General features: G+C 41.8%; 1 long non-coding RNA gene across 1 annotated transcript; it reads right to left on the bottom strand.

Moving 5' to 3' along the window:
* Positions 1 to 3,900: 3,900 nt before the first annotated feature.
* Positions 3,901 to 4,840, bottom strand: LOC127535438 (uncharacterized). Its single transcript, XR_007944292.1, has 3 exons — positions 4,742 to 4,840; positions 4,484 to 4,602; positions 3,901 to 4,327 (listed from the first exon to the last, which is right to left on the bottom strand). It is a non-coding gene; the product is annotated as an uncharacterized LOC127535438 (long non-coding RNA).
* Positions 4,841 to 13,582: the final 8,742 nt, after the last annotated feature.

Here is a 13,582-nt window from a genome sequence, read left to right as displayed (position 1 = left end):
TGAAGCTAGAATTTCTTGCTATGAAGTGGGCAATGATGGAGAAGTTTAGAATACCTGTGGAGCAAGTCATGTGTGGTTTGGACTGATAATAATCCTTTAAGCCATTTGGAGACTGCTAGGTTGGATGCCACGGAGCAGCGATGGGTGACTGAATTGTCTGCTTTTGACTATAGTGTCCGCTATCGCCCAGGCCGCATCAATAAGAATGCAGATGCCCTCTCAAGGCAGACGATACTTGAGGAAGCCCTCCCGGGAACAGCTGTACCAGATACTCTGCAAAGGTCGGCAAAACGGGGTAAGCAACAAGCTGTATTGCAGTTTGAGATAACTGTCCTCCCCTCTCGCACTCCAGCAGACCTGCAGATGCTCCAGCAAGCTGTCAAGTCAAGTTTTTGCACTCCCCTGATGTGGCATCAAGGTCGGGATGTGAAGAAGAGGACCCTGCGGATGATGGCATGTGGGTAGTAATGACGGCACCCACAGGGAATCAGATCACTCCAACTCGTCCAACATCTTCTCTGAGAGCGCCTGCAACGCCGCAGCCTGTGGCGGGTACCAGCAACTCTGCTTCTCACATTTCAGGAGGTCCAAGCACCACCACCACTGTCCCACGCAGATCAGCTAGGACAACAGCAGGGCACCATCCAAATGTGCATCACCTTCCACAATCAGTGCAGGGGGAAGTAAGCAGGGCTAATGGGTTCTGATTGTCCAGCTACTTGCATCTTTCGTCCATGGTCATAGTTTTAGTGTATGTGGTTATCAGCGTGCCGCTGATAAAACTTTGGGGGGAGCAGATGTGACCGGCTGATTAGCCGTCATACCATACAGCCAATTGGCTTAGCCGTTGTAGTCGGGGGGGTTAAATTGAGTGACAGACGTAGCTCCAGTACACTCCTGAACACTCTTGGACAGGTACGCACTGTGCAGCATGCAAAACGCTGGTAAGCTGTGAGTTTTGTATTAATATTGTTTGTTCTTTCAAGAGCAGTGTTTTGCGGCTGCGGTCCACAGTCTGCCCCACGGTGTCCCGGTTTAGTGGCGGCGTCATGTGTTTGTATGGTCGGACAGCTGAAGTAACCAAAATGTTTGCTTCTGCTTATTGTCATTGTTATATTCCTTTATCATGGTTAATTATTTCTTGTCTCATTACAGTGTTGAGAAAAATTTAACCGCGAAAATGGGTGCACTGCTGTCCGGAAAACCTGTGAAAAGGAGCAGCCCTATCTACAAGCTTAACCCTGTTCTTGAAGATGGACTACTTAAGGTTGGTGGTAGGCTGTCCAGGATTGCAATGCCAGAAGGAAGAAAACATCCCATCATTTTGTTAAAAGATCAACATATTTCATCATTAATCCATAAACACATTCATGAACAGACTGGACACAGTGGGAGAAATTACATGCTCTCCAGATTAAGAGAAAGGTACTGGATCACACATGCTAATGCAGCTGCACGAAAGGTCCTGTCAACCTGCACTTTTTGTAGACGTCACAAAGGCAAATTGTGGACATCAAGTGGAATTTCAATCCACCATCAGCTTCACATCATGGCGGTGCTTGGGAAAGCATGATCAGGCTTGTTAGAAAGGTGCTGGTATCGGTGCTACATCAACAGGTCTTGACTGATGAAGCATTATTAACAGTCCTGTGTGAAGCAGCAGCGATCTTAAATGACAGACCCATCACAAAGGTATCTGAGGACCCAAATGACCTTTAACCTCTGACACCAAACCATCTGCTCACACTGAAGAGGAACCCAATTCTTCCTCCAGGCATATTTGCTCAAAACGACCAATATGCAAGACGAAGATGGAAACAGGCGCAGTACATCTCAGATTTATTTTGGAATAGATGGTCAAAAGAATACCTTGCTGCATTGCAGGAAAGGCAAAAGTGGAATAACATCCAACATAATCTCAGAATGGGAGACATTGTTCTGACTGCGGATGCAACTGCTCCAAGGAACTCCTAGCTAATCGGAAGAGTGATTAAAACATTCCCTGACAAAGCAGGCATAGTCAGAACAGTTCAGATTCAAACAAAAACAAATGTCATTGAAAGACCTGTAACAAAACTTTGTTTATTGGTAGAAAATGAAGCATAAAGTGTTTGACTTCCGTCATAAAAGAAAAAAAGGGGGGGATCTATTTGTTTACACAAAGTATAATGGATATGGTTTATTTTGGCTCCATAAGTTATTTATTTGTTTGTTGTAATTGTTATGTTCCTGTACAGCCATTAATAATTAGGGGCCGGTTGTGTTGGCGCCATTTCAGTTGGGAACCAGCAAGTGGTGCTGTGACCTGGATACATGTGTATTTAAAGGTCTCACTAATTGCCACAGGTGTGGCACAAATCAAGAGGTAAATTGTTTTTGAACATGGTTTATCATGGCGGATTGTTGGAAAGACTTTTGCTCTTTGTTAATTTTGATGAACTCCTGAAGGTAAATAAATTGATGATACATCCGTGCATAATTGCTAGTTTGGACTATTACTTTTTGAAATATAGACTCTACTGGTATTGCTTTTTGTTATTTTTGGACCAAGTGTATGTCTGAGAAGCCACAAGCCACGCATTAACGGAATCGAGTTTGCGTCAACACTGCTAGTGTGAAAATAACAGTTCCCTCCATGTTTTTATTTTGAAGGCGGATTTTTAATGTTTCAGGCTTTTATTTTGTAACCATTCCAATGGTACAGGAAGTGTTGTCTAAGAAGGGGTTACTTGACATGACGAAGACGCTGCCAAAAACTCTGAAAATTCACATAAAGATGACAGAAAACCATTCCGTGCTGTTGCTGTCTAACAAAGGATGGGTTTAAACTTATATGCACCTAGCAGAGACAAGGTTTTACGGTGAAGAAATGAGGGAAGGACAGAAAGGTGAATGTGTGTTCACATAAGGCTGATGGCTAAATTTAACGTGTCCAGCTGCGGTTTGCTACATCCGTGAGCTAAATATGTAGTGGTCGGCAGGAATTCATGAGAAACACCCTACAGTTTAATCGTTTCTTCCTTGTGTGATTTCCAACTGATAAATTATGGTCAATTTGTAGAAGGCTCGCAATCATGTGATTCTCAGTGGGTAGCAGACACAGTGTTCACATCGTGGTTACAGCACTGTGCAGGCTGCTGTATCTGGCAATGGGAAATCTTTAACAAAGCCGTGAATCCACATTATAAGCCATATCAATGCCAAAATTTAATCACTTGGTCCTTGTGTCCTTTCTGACCTTCCCTGAAAATTTCATCAAAATCCGTTGGCCTGTTTTTCCATAATGTTTCACACAGACAGATTCACAGATTCCACTGCATGAAAAGCCAGATTATCGACCCTGTGAATTCTGGAAAACCTACCTAGTTCTTCACAGTCCTTGACTGTTCTCAGGGTGTGAACAACCACTCAGAACGGGCTGAGGACACCCTAAAACGGAATGGATTTGTGGGGTGGGGGGGTGGGGAAAGGGGGGGAGTAAGACTTCGCACCTGGGGCATGGCAGAGGTGTGAAAACTAATTAGCATCCAGCCTTCCTGTCTAGCGTGACTCGGGTCACTGATTGGATGAAACAAGACATGGCAACAGAAAAAACTGTGTCATGGTTGGTTGAAAGATCTGTTGCTATTGGTCAACCCCTGGGCCATGAAATCCCCCCTCATTCCCCCACCTCCTCATCCCCCCTCACACACAATAATAATAATGCTTATTATTATTAATATTTTAATAAGGCGTTAATAAATATGGGCCATATAAAGTGTCTACTTAGTTAACCTGCATACTTGTCGTTGTTAACCAATGGGCTAAAAAATGTAATTTTGAGACATGTTGGAAAAACAAGCGCTTTATTGAACAAAATCAAATCAAAATTAAAATAAGCTGTTCTTTTAAAAAAAATACAAAAAAATTAAAAGGAAAAAATGAAATAAAAAAGTGCAAAGTTTAAAAAAAAAATATAAATTTCAAAACAAAAACTAAAACATTGTTGAATGTCACTCCGGGCTGGTCGCAGGCATCAGCTCTGGAATTTAATGTTTCCTGGCTGCTGCCCTGTCATATTTCAATGGCTTTAGTCTTTCAGACGGCTGTCCATTGTAAAAAAACGTCTGTGATGAAGAGCTGTGTACCTTCCATCAGCTTCCAGCCTGGCCTGTAGGGCAGCACACAAGTTGGAAAGCTCCTGGCTGCGGAAGGATGGAGGCCGCACAATCCATCCATGCATGCCATCTACACTCCCGTCCTCCTCATCCGACATCATGTCTGCTGTGATGCCATTCCAGAACTCCTGTTCGTCTGGAGCAAGGACCGTCTTCCTGGCATCCAGCAGCTGCGAACACAATCAGTACAAGAAATTAATACATTTACTAATGTAACAGAAAAATAATATCAGAGACCAGCAATACTATTCTAACCACATTTTATATAAAACACACACTCCCATGAATGAAACTGTAATCAAATGAATCAAAGTAATATCTCTTACTCTCTTTCTTCTCTGCCGACTCCAGGCAGATGACTTAATCGCCTCCGCCTGATCCGCCATGTCGGGTTGACTATAGCGGGAATTCCTGCGCAGAGTCTCATAATGGGTTTTACAAGCAGCTGGAAAAGAGTAAAATGAAGCCGTGATTAGCTTTGTTATTATTATTGTTACTATTTCCTGCTATATTCAGCCATTGATAGCTTTTGTTGCTGTTGATGAAATCGGAAAATTTAGAACAATTTTAAACAGGATACTTACATACAAGGACGTCTGTCTCCACAGCCTCCAAATCTGGACTTGCAGTCAGACTTCTCACTAAATAAGTCGTGACTGCGTCGTTGTGAGGCGAGCCCAGTCTGTGACAATCGATCACAATTTTCAATTACTACTCACAGGAGAACAAGTGTAGGGTATTTTATAAGTCATTTATAAGACAAGTTTCAAAGTAACACACAATTTCAATAAATAGTCTCACCGAGGAGTCACGTGACGCCAGGCGAGAAGGAGCCACGGAGTAGGGAGCTCCCCACTGCATTGCTACTTTTATCCTTTAAAACATTTACACCAGAGATATTATTGTCTAGCCTACTGGTTTTAAATCAACGGGGGTGCAAAAAATGTCGAAACTTTCCAAGTCCTCGACCTGTGGAGATATTAAAAGACATCTGCGGTCGCATGGGGCTGATGCCACAATGCAAAATCAAGATGAAGCTAACGAGCCCGAGCTGCAACAAGCTAGCAATATAGCTCATGACATTAGCAACATTTACTTAGCACTAACAAAGATCTCCGAAGATCTAGCAGAAGGTAGCCCTTCTGCTAGAAGGGCTAGCAGAAATACGCCGCACCACCGCATTGGTAGAGGCTAAACTCTCGTCTTTAATTACGAGAATGGACGACGTGGAAAAGCGAGTGGAGTACTTGGAGAGAGTCGAACATGAATGGCAAGATAACCCGCCAGCTAGCAAGACGGAGGTCGGACAGATATGGGACAAATTAGAAGACATGGAGAATCGCTCGAGACGGAACAATGTTCGCTTCATCGGCTTTCCGGAGGGTAAAGAGGGAGGAGATGTGGTGAGATTTTTGGAGGAACTGTTGCCAGAGTTGCTGAACATAGAGGGGAAACGAGAGATTGAACGAGCACACCGGATCGCTGGCCAGCGACCCACGGCAGGAGACAGACCCAGACCAATACTGGCCAGGTTTTTGAGATCGTCAGACCGGGATGCGGTACTACGAGCAGCGAGAAACAAAGGCAAGCTGACCTGGGGAAACACTACTGTTATGCTTTTCCCCGACTACTCCAGAGCCACCCAGATGAAGCGCGACAAATTCAAGGATTGCAAGAAAAAACTGCATGAGCGGGGGGTGAATTTCAGGATGCTCTTCCCGGCCAAGCTGAGAATCCAGACCGGCGAGGGTGAGAAGGCTTTTGATTGTCCCCGGAGAGCCATGGCTTTCATAGACGCTATGCAGTGAGTAACGTGTCTGAAGGACTGATTTGTTTCCATTCTCATTCTGCGCTCCCGTTCGTTATGTTAAAGAGACTGGTGTAGACTTTTTTTTCCTTCTTCATGGTAGCGGTGCGTGAGGACTCACGACGGGTGGAGCCTCGCAGACCAGACACGGACCGTCGGTCCTCTGTTAGAGGGTCTTACGTGGGGGTTCAAATGTGCAAAGTTCAGGTTCAGTTGCACATTTTTTGTTTTGTTAGTTGTATGGGGATGTTTGCACTTAGTCACCACCTCTGGGTAACAGTACTGCTTTTGATAAATGGTTGCTTATTATTAAAGTGTAGACAGGCATGTCTTCACAAATAGGTTTAATGCGTCTCTCCACATGGAATGTAAATGGTCTGGGGAACCCCGTCAAGAGAAAAAAAGTCATGACTATGCTTAAGAGCAAGAACTATGACGTGGTGTTCCTTCAAGAAACACACATGTCAAAAGAGGAGTCTGAGAAACTCTGTACAGGATGGGTTGGACATGTTTTTTACAGTATAGGTTCTAGCAACAGTAAAGGTGTTGTAATTTTAGTGAATAAACATTTACAGTTCAAATGTCTTAAGCAAATTAAGGATATTTCAGGAAGGATGATTATTGTACTGGCTGAAATACAGTCACAGAAACTACTCCTGGCCAACATTTACGCACCCAATCTGGATGATCAAACTTTCTTTATTGATCTTGAAAGTAAGTTGCAAACTGGTGGAAATTATGCTACTGTTCTAGGGGGAGATTTTAATCTTATAATGGACCCAGTTCTTGACCACAGTGGGACAGGGCTGCATAAAATGCCGAGAGCTGCTGTGACATTGCAGAGAATTTGTAAATCTTTGGGATTAATAGATATTTGGAGGATCAGAAATCCTTCTGGCAGAGACTACAAATTTTTTTCACCAATGCACAAGACCTACAGCCGAATAGATTTTTTTCTGATATCCAAAGCACTCATCCCCTCTGCTATGGGCTGTGAAATAGGGAATATTCTTATTTCTGACCATGCTTGGGTTAGCCTGGACCTACTGGCCCAGAGTGAGAGAAGGAAATCTTATAGATGGCGTCTAAACTCATCACTTTTGCAGGACCCGGTGAATGTCAAATGGTTAAGGACAGAAATAAATGATTATTTGAAAATAAATTGGCAATCTGTATCATCTGCAGGTGTCGCCTGGGAGGCCCTAAAGGCTGTGATTAGAGGACGTATTATCCAACACACATCATACCATAAGAAAATTAAAACACAGGAGCTTTTAAAGTTAGAAAATATAATTAAACAGGCTGAAACAGGGTTGAAGCAACAAATGTCACAAGATGGCATGAGAAAATTGACAAAGTTAAAATATCAGTATAATAACATAATAACACAAAAGGTTGAATTTAATTTATTTCGGGCTAGACAAACATATTTTGAGTCAGGAGACAAAGCAGGAAAGTTACTTGCCAGTTATATAAAACAGAGAGAACTGGCCACCACTATCCCTGCTGTTAGGTCGGCGGCTGGGGACCTACTTACTGCGACTGTAGATATCAATCAGGCCTTTAAAGAATTCTATACCCATCTTTATAGTTCAACATCCAGCGCTAGTGAAGAAGAAATCCATAAGTTTATAGAACCATTGGGACTTCCAAGACTGACAGCTGAACAGAGGGATTTTTTAGATTTAGATATTACTATTGAAGAGATTAAAGGGGTAATTCAGGCTTTACCTACAAGAAAAGCACCTGGGCCTGATGGCTTTACCGGGGAATTTTTTAAGAGCTATGCGACAGAGTTAGCTTTACCTTTACTAGAGGTGTATAAAGAGGCTCTGGATAGGGGTATATTACCACCAACTCTGAGACAGGCACTTATTAGTCTGGTTCCTAAGAAAGGTAAAGATTTGGATGATTGCAAAAGTTACCGTCCGATTTCATTAATGCAAATAGATGTTAAGATAATCTAAAAAATTTTAGCAAACCGATTAGACAGTGTAATTACATCATTAATTCATTCTGACCAAGTTGGATTCATTCGCGGTCGTAGCTCCTCAGACAATATTAGACGCCTTGTCAATGTCATGTGGTCACTGGCAGACACCCAGTCTCCAGTTGCAGCAATCTCTCTGGACGCAGAAAAGGCTTTTGACATGGTAGAATGGAGGTATTTATTCAAAATTTTAGAAGAATTTGGATTTGGTACTACCTTCATAAAATGGATTCATGTATTATACAAGCACCCAGAAGCAGCAGTACAGACCAATGGGCTTATCTCAGATTATTTCATGTTGGGTAGAGGAACCAGGCAGGGTTCGCCCCTTTCTCCTTTGCTTTTCTGTTTAGCTATCGAGCTCCTTGCAGCGGCTATACGTGGGGCGGTTGATTTCCCAGGTGTCACGGCAGGGGGGAGGGTACATAAATTGATGCTTTACGCTGACGACATTTTATTACTGGTGTCCGACCCCAGTAGATCTGTACCATGTCTTCTTAGAATCATAAACTTGTTTTCAAAATTCTCTGGTTATAGGGTGAACTGGTCCAAGTCTGAGGCTCTCCCCTTAACAGCTTACTGTCCCTCCACTGTTTTCCAGCCAGGTGCATTTCATTGGCCACAGCAAGGTATCATGTATCTGGGTATCCGATTTCCTAGACAGTTGAAAGATTTGATCAAAGTCAGTTTTGACCCATTATTACAAAAAATCTCTTGTGATGTTGAGAGATGGGCAACTCTTAATTTGTCCATGGCCGGTAAAGTTAATGTTTTGAAAATGAACTGTGTTCCCAAACTTAATTATCTAATCCAGTCCCTCCCCTTAGAAATTCCCCATTATTATTTTAAGAGGTTTGATAGGATATCCAAGATATTCATTTGGAATGGTAAACGCCCCCACTTAAATCACAATAAGTTACAACGACCGGTTGATAGAGGAGGCTTAGGGCTGCCAAAGATGTTGTTTTATTATTATGCTTTTAACTTAAGGCACCTGGCCCATTGGTGTCTCCCTCCCGAAAGGGCGCCACCGTGGTACTGTATGGAACAAGCTGTAACGGCTCCTCTATCACCCATGCAAATCTTGTCTACTAATCTGAGTAAAGAAGCAAAAACACATCCAATAATCTCTCATCTTAAATTAATTTGGACTAAGGTTGCTAGAATATTTAAATTTGATCCCTTTCTCAATGTCTCTTCAAGTATCTGGTTAAACCCTAAATTACGAATTGGTCAATTCCCCATTTATTGGAAGATATGGCGGGAGAATGGTGTTGTTACGTTGGGGGACTTGTATGGTGATGGTTGCTTAAAATCTTTTGAGGATTTGGTACTGCAGTGCAATATCCCTTCGTCTCAGTTTTTTAGGTATCTGCAACTACGACATATGTTGGTGGGGATCTTTGGGTCCGGTACATCAGTCCCCCAAAATGCAGAACTCTTGGATAAAATTATAAAGAGTTATGGAAGGGGACACGAGGCAGCAATCTATTATTCTATGTTGATTCAGACTCTTAGTGATGGACCAATTTCAGCTCTGCAGAAGATATGGGAAAGAGACCTGAACCTGACCTTTAGTGATGAAGAGTGGAACAGAATTTGTAAAAATGTTAAAGTAGTTTCAAGGGATGCAAAAGTACGTCTTATTCAATTCAAAATTATACATCGTTTTTATTGGACTCCTAGATTATTTAGATTAGGATTATTATCCACATCACACTGTTGGCGATGCAAATCTGAGGAAGGTAATTTAGTTCATGTACTATGGTCATGTGATAAAGTCCAACAATACTGGTCCAATATTTATGATAATTTGTGTGAGATTACAGAGATGCAAATACCATTTAACCTTAGATTATTTATTTTGGGTGATCATTCAGTCCTGACAGGACAAGATAAATACATCAAAAGTTACATCCAAACCAGTATTATGATTGGAAGACAAATACTCATCAGGGGATGGAAGAAGGAGGGGGTACCCTCTCTTCAAGAGTGGGCTGAGGAGAAAGCTCGAGTCGCAGCATTTGAAAAAATGTCATACAAACAACTGGGTAAATTGGATCTATATGAAGCAAAATGGGGCAAATATTTAAAATATTTAAGGGGCTCCTGAAAGGGACCATATGGTGGAGAGATGCAAATTTTCAGTTAATATGGATAAATATAGTACAGTGCCTCTTGTTTGTCTGTGTTTTATTTAGTATTATTGTTTTTACTGTTTTTTTTCTTTGTTATTCATTTTATTTATTTACTCATTCTTCTTAACCAAGTATTTCTTTAATGTAGTACCTGCTTTATTTATTGTATTGACCCTGTTGGGATTAATTTTCTGTGTTTATTTTTGTTAGTTATTTTATGGTGGGTTTACATTGAGGCAGTTAGTAAAACTGGGATAGCTGTATATGAATGAATACAGCGATTGATGTTGATAACCAGGTGGAGATTAACAGCACGGAGGCTGGTGGCTGGGGAAGGGTTTGTATGTTGGGGTGGGGGTTTCTGTTATTATTGTATTGTTGAAGTAATAAAAATAAAAAATGTTAATCTCAAAAAAATAAATAGTCTCACCCTTGTTCCAGTTCATAGCGCATGATGTTCCCTTCAGCGTTATGCAGTCTCCGAACCGTTTCCTAAAAGCGCAAAAACAAAGAGGAGGACTGCATGAGCTTAGCACTACCAATTCAGAGTGTAACCTGTTCCTCAGTCTAATCGGTTTTCTATCAGGTCCTGTCTATTACTAGGTTGGGGTAAGGAGATTGGCAGTAGCACTGAGCATTAAAGTAACTGATTTCCAACCCACACAACACATAACACAGAATGTAGTTTAACATTTATATTTTTCCACATCAAATGAAATGAAATTCACAGTATGAACTGAAAATTACCTAACCGGTACCGGTATATTAGGGAAATAAAGACAACAAAAAAAAATATGTATAAAAAGTAAATAAAAAAAGAGTGTTTCTTTCTCTTCAATGTGTTAGATTGTCTTTTTTTTGTTCACTCAGTTCATTTACTGTCTTTCAGAGTCCTCCAATGAGAAACAGTTTTCTTCCTTTTATCAGTTTGTTTTGAGGAAAAAAATGGGGAGGGAAAAGAAAAAATAGAGAAAATGAATAAAAAAAATACTGAGATCTCAGAAAATAAAGTGCAAATAAAAGGTGTCACTCCTCAGGACTGAGCCTGTCCTACCACACTGGTATCCACACTGTGATCCCGTTGAACCAAGAGCCTCCGTGCAACATGGCGGTGACGTGGGTTGCAGTTGAACCAAGGGCCTCCACGTGGCAGCGGCAGTGGTGTGGAATCACAGTTGAACCGAAGAGCTCGTCCCTCACAAAAAAAACCAGCCTGCATAGTATGTAGCGGAATTATTTATCGACTTAATGATTCTCTGTAGTTTTCCAGTGTCCATTAAACAATACAGCGCCATTGAACGAAATAAATAACAGGAACCACGAACATATGCAGCAACACATCATTTTAGCATCATAAGCTACAGCAATGACTGTGGAGCCGTGTTCAGCCTTGCTACTAGGCCGCAACTGAGCTAACGCTCGTTAACTGCTTGTTAACTCGCTACCCGTTCATCACGGTAATGCACATTAATAGCATATCATCACAAAAAATATCTCAGTATCATTAAACATTCGTTAGCTATTCTGACTGTTTTCTTTCTTATATACCAAAGCAGGATGACACTGCTAACAGAGCTAACAGACCGCTAACTCACCAGAATAGTCCAGAAAGATCGGGAACACTCGTCCGAATCGCTCCCGTGATCAGTTTCACTTCTACCAGGTGCTACCAGGTGAGTTTCGCTTCACACTCCGTTTCTAACGACAGTTCTATTGCACTTCAACACAAAATATCATCACATTTAGTCACCGAAGAGGACTTTTTGCTCTGCGGCTGCACAGGTTTTTTTCTTTTCCTCCTTTCTCCTTGACCCTCTGGCAGAACCACGACCAGCCATTATAAAGCAGTTCTTATCTATTAATGTCATGTCAAAAAGTGCTACATTTAGACACGTAATTGCAAGAGTTTCCTGGCTTCATCCCCACCCAGACAGACATTTTTATGGTAAGCCAGTAGAAGTGTGGAACTGGAAGGGAACAGACACCTCATTCCCATCATCATTTCTCCCTGTTGAGCGCATTGCTGGCAGATATGTGGTAAACACATCCACTGTACAGCTAAGCAACATAAGGGAAAAGGTGACTGTAGTCATGCCGCTCTGCACAGTGTTTGAGATTTAGGGTACTGACAATGTTGAAAGGGCCTGTGATACACTTTGATTTTACTTTTGTAAAAGCTGTATGAACCCTCAGTAAAATAAAATGTAAACTGTATAGTTTTGTTTGTGTGTTCTTATTCCTACGGTGGCCGACAGGGACAAACACGCTGCAAACCGCAAAAGCACTGCAAACACATAAATGATCCAAAACCAAAAACTCACAAACGCATGAAACGCATGCAAGAAAAAAAATGCTGCAAGAGAAACATGCTGCAATCACAGAAACAACGCAGAAGCAGACTTGCAAAATCACAAAACAGATGCAAATGAAAAATGCTGCAAATATATAAAAACACACACAAACCCCCAGAACAACCGCAAGAGAAAAACGCTGCAAATTCAATCCACGACGGATTTATTATTCTCTTAAAAAAACTACACAAATGTGAAAAGCCAACCCCCATTCCCCCACCACTTCCACAACTACCACCCCCACCAACCACCCACCCACACACACACACACACACACACACACACATACCCACACAAACACACACACACACACACACACACACACACACACACACACACACACACACACACACACACACACACACACACACACACACACACACACACTCATTGAAATCACACCTCTGACTTGGATGAAAAGTCAACCCCCACCCCCAACCGCCTACCTTACACCCTCCACACCCACCGCTCTGATTTGCATTTGTATAGCTCACAGCATTTTCAGTGACACTGGAAAGCTCCCCCCATGGGAGATCAGCCGTCCATGCCAATTCCTGGCAATTCTCAGTAGTTTTTTGTGCTGCCTGCAAACTGCCATTTACTGCAGTCAACTTGAAATTCCACAGAAATTTTCAGTGCTGACTACGGTCGAAAATCCCTCCTTTCATGCAGTGTTCAAATACGCCGGATGTCGCATAACTCCACCAAGGAAATGGCGGAGTAGTAAGAATGGGAAACCAGAAACCATAAAAACATATGGCAATAAACAACCCAAATGTAATAAAACTGAGTCCCTAAAAACAGTGGTTGATCATTTTTATCCGTTAAAAAAAATCTGTCACACCAAATCAAATTCAAAACAATAGACAGTTTTTCTGGAATTATTTTTGAAACAGTTTTGGATCCTTACCCCAGACCAAAACCCTTTTATATCTGATAAGATCCTAACGTCTGTACAGCCTCTTCAACTGTGGCTGTTGCACACCACACAATACCAAGGGGTATTTTTTGTATTACTACTAATAAAAATTCCTTAAAATTCTGATTTTTCATTGAACACCAAAACAAGAGTTGTAGTATGACCAGCAGGAAACAACTGATGACTCCAGAGACTTTGGTGACTGTACACTGTGTAGGAG

Source organism: Acanthochromis polyacanthus, chromosome 9 (genome assembly GCF_021347895.1).
Source record: "Acanthochromis polyacanthus isolate Apoly-LR-REF ecotype Palm Island chromosome 9, KAUST_Apoly_ChrSc, whole genome shotgun sequence".
NCBI lineage: Eukaryota > Metazoa > Chordata > Actinopteri > Pomacentridae > Acanthochromis > Acanthochromis polyacanthus.
The sequence above is the reverse complement of the archived record's forward strand: the minus strand, read 5'-3'. Positions and strand labels throughout refer to the sequence as shown.